This window comes from Mastomys coucha, unplaced genomic scaffold (genome assembly GCF_008632895.1).
Source record: "Mastomys coucha isolate ucsf_1 unplaced genomic scaffold, UCSF_Mcou_1 pScaffold21, whole genome shotgun sequence".
Taxonomy (NCBI): Eukaryota; Metazoa; Chordata; class Mammalia; order Rodentia; family Muridae; genus Mastomys; species Mastomys coucha.
The window spans coordinates 9,716,352-9,720,546 of NW_022196904.1; positions in this window are offsets into that span (position 1 = coordinate 9,716,352).

Sequence of the window (4,195 nt, forward strand, 5' to 3'; positions counted from 1 at the left end):
GATGCCGTTTTAAATCTTATCTCTGGTCCAGGCCTCACCCTTGGCCTCACTAAATTTATAAGGGGTAAGAATTACATAAAATATTCCTGGGTCGGCTCATGCCACGTGTTGTCACTTAACATGATTCCAACCCCGAGTTACCAATTTTAAGCTAATTCTCTGTTACCAATATTACATGCAAAAGGCTGTTGTCCCCTTTAAGAGCGGCTCATGCAGACACTCAGTCAGCCTCTATCAGCTCTTTTTCAACTGTACCTAATTCTGGCCGCAGCACAATGGCTTATCAGTCTCTGCTGTACAAATTAAGACTTGTCTTTTACCAACTAAATCAAATGAAACACAGAACAACAATCATTTATCTAAACAGCGCCCACCACATGGTAAGCAAAGCATAACTCTCAAGGGAGTAATATTCAATCACCACAGTTTACAAGGTACCAGTTCAATAATTTTTAAACCAGATGATAAAGACTATTTTAACCCAATTAATCTATTTTGTAAAAACCTACTTGCTTGTTCAGGGGTCCCTGACTGCTGTGCCCTGCTCTCTGGCCGGGCCTCACCTTGGAACCCATGTAAGCGGAGCCTAGGTACCTGCCTTGGGCTTCAAAGCAGCAGCTGCCCCTCCCACAGACATGCCTCCTCCAGGGCCCCATCCCGGTATAGAGCTGTGGATTCCACCCAGTCCCCACTGCTGTAGACCCAGTTAGCCAGGCATATTTCTAGGTAGACCACCATTTAATCTTGCACTTGTCCCACCAATGGCTCTATTGCTATGTTAGCACATAAGACAGCCCCAAAGACAAAGAATGCCACACGACGGCCCCAGTTGGGGCCCCCTTGGAAAAGTTTGTGGGATACCTGGGTGAAGCATTGCTGGGCTGAGCCTGGGGTCACATAGCTGAGCAGCAGGTCAGAGATGGTATGGTGGAAGCAGGTCTCAAGTTCGTGTCCAGCAGCCCGCATGGCTTGGTGCAGCGGGGTCGGCTACTGGGCCTCCCCCAGAGCCAGTTCCACAGACATAACTTTTCTGCCTCAGCTTATGTCTGGGGTTGAGGCTGGGGTCGCCATCCAGGCAGCCAGCCTGGATGGGGAAAAGGCCAGGGATCTGGATCTGGCCCAAAAAGAACTGGAACTGCAGAACCTGCGTCCAGGCCCCTGCCTCTAATGCTTTGGCAACTATGGGGCTGATTCCATATTTCTGATTGCCCTCTCTGGAAACCTGGGACCATGGGATTCCTGCCGACACAATTTTTTATTCCTGGTTCCCCCAGGAGCAGCCCAAAGACCCAGTGGCAGTGGCTCCAGCTCCAACACCGTCCATCAGTCAAGGGGGGGTGTAAGTCATCAGTCCAAGGTCCAAACACACACACAAAATCAGTCACCACACAGACATCCACCTTTTCAGGTCCATGACACCGAGAAAGACAACTGGGCCCAGTAACAAACATCAGGTACACAGGTAATCAAAGCCAAATCACAGAGTTGCTTGGCCCATGCCTGCCACGGCTGCCGAGATGGACTGGTCACAAAATACACACAAAAAGACTCGTCTCAATCTCGAGTGCCAACCTTACTTCAGAAAAACAGACAGCTGGAAATTTACCGAGGTCCAGTTCTAAGTGAAGTCTCTGATTCTCTAACAAAGGTCAGGATGCTGGAGGAGACTCTCCAGCTTCAGGACAAGTCAAGGCATCATCTCTCCAGGTGTGCAGAGCAGTGTGCTGCATGTGGTTTTTGCTTATATACTGTCCAGTGGGCATCACGATGTTCTAGGACTGTGTCTGACTATCTTGAGTGAGTGATGTCACTGGGTTCTGGTTATCAGGGTGCAGCCCTGGATGTAGTGGGGTTCCTGACTAAGCTATTTTTATGTGTCTAAAAGGCATTTTTAAAAACTATGTTCATTACCTTGATTACATGTAGATCAAGGTAACTATCTTCAGTTACCTTGGAACTGAAGTTGCAAGTGGTTGTGAGCAGCCTGACCTGGGTGCTGGGAACTTTATCCAGGTCCTCTAGAATAGCAGCAAGGGTTCTTTAATCATCAAGCTATATCTTCAGCATTAGATATACTATACTATACTATACTATACTATACTATACTATACTATACTATACTATAACATAATATAATATATATAGGCATATGTGTATATATATATAATGAATATAAGTACACTGTAGCTGTCTTCAGACATCCCAGAAGAGGGCATCCGACCCCATTACAGATGGTTGTGAGCTACCATGCGGTTGCTGGGAATTGAACTCAAGACCTCTGGAAGAGAAGTCAGGCCTCTTAACCTCTGAGCCAACTCTCCAGCTCCATAACTATGTTTTAACAATATTTCTGTTGTGCTTTGTTTGTTCCCAGTTCTTAGCTAGCCAAAAGCAGCCAATGATGAACACACTACAACCAGAATCCGGTATGCTATATAGTTTTAGTTAGCATGGTTATTACTGTGATGGAACCCGGTGATTAAAAGCAAGTTGGGGATGAAAAGGTTATTTTGGATTACATTTCCACAGCACTGATCATTATTGAAGGAAGTTAGGTCCTTCAGGTGTGTGTGTGAACCTGGTGTTGTGTAATAGTTTCTTCCAGTGTGTTTGAAAACCATCCTACAGAAAAGGTCTTGAAGCAAAAAGGTAAACAACTCAGAATTGCTTTAAGAAGTTCCCAAACTAGCCGGGTGGTGGTGGCACACGCCTTTAATCCCAACACGTGGGAGGCAGAGACAGGCAGATTTCTGAGTTCGAGGCCAGCCTGGTCTACAGAGTGAGTTCTAGGACAACCAGGACTACACAGAGAAACCCTGTCTCAGGAAAAAAAAAAAGTTTCCAAACTGACCAGATTCATTCGGTATCTCCTTGTCAGGGTAAACAATAAAAGCTGAGATTGGGGCTGGAGAGATGGTTCAGAGGTTAAGAGCACTGATTGACTGCTCTTCTAAAGATCCTGAGTTCAATTCCCAGCAATCACATGGTGGTCACAACCATCTGTAAAGGGATCTGATGCCCTCTTCTGGTGTGTCTGAAGACATCAACAATGTACTTAATATACATAAAATAAAATAAATTAAAAAGATCTTTAGAAAAAAGAGTCCTTCTCAGAAGAAGGAAATTAGAAAAAACTCTCAGACAAATTGAATTGCAAAGAAGGCTCAGAGACCAGAAGAGCACTGCCTGGAAGTTTAGACCAAGTGAGCCAACCACCTGGAAAGGACACTCTCCAACCTGCGGAACTATCTGCAGGCTGATGTAGTGTGCTCCAGGCTCCCAGCCTTGTGAGCAGTCACCCATGCTGGAATGGGCTTTGGTGATACAGCAGTCTTTGGGCAATCTCTACTCTTTTAAGTTACTCCTCACCCCAAACTCCTTTAAGTAACGTCCCACCCTTCCTCCACCCAAATTCCCCTGGCCTCTTTCCTTGGGGCCAGAGAACTCGCCCAGGAGCAGTTTCTCAATAAACCTGCTTTTAATATAATCTAATTTGGTTTGAACTGGCCCATTTCTGGCTTATTTCATCTGCAGGAAACAATCTATTAGGTAGCACATCTACAATTGGTCCTCCTCAATCAATCACTAGGAAAATGCACTTCAGGCTTGCTAACAGCCCAGTCTTTTTTTTTTTTTTTTCGAGACAGGGTTTCTCTGGGTAGCCCTGGATGTCTTGGAATTCACACTGTAGATGAGGCTGGCCAGGAACTCAGAAATCTGCCTGCCTCTGCCTTCCATGCTCTAGCAGGGGTGTGATGGGGTGTGATTTTGCCAGCTGCAAAGTTTCTGCAAAATCGTGTGACATTTGGAATTCTGGGGGCTTTTGAGAAGGTATATAAATGCTAGGCCCCCAGAGGCACACATTGTTGTTGTTGTGGGTGGATTGTGGTTGTTTGCTGTTGGGTGAGGTTTGTTTAGTAGCCTTGTGCAAAGAAGAAACAACAACAACAACAACAAGAAATTAGATTTCCTGATGGTGAAAGATCAAACTTGCCCCAAGGAGACTTGATGCCCCTAATCAGCAAGAAGTAATCTAACAATAACATAGTCCCCTTTCCCCTCTATCCTTTTTCCTCATATTTAATGTTAGGGGATTGGAAGGGTGGGAAAAGGGTGGAGAAAATTGGAAGAATGAAGAACCCACAAAGTAGCCAAAGAATGGCTGCATTTACTCTGTAATCCTTTCTTTCTACAT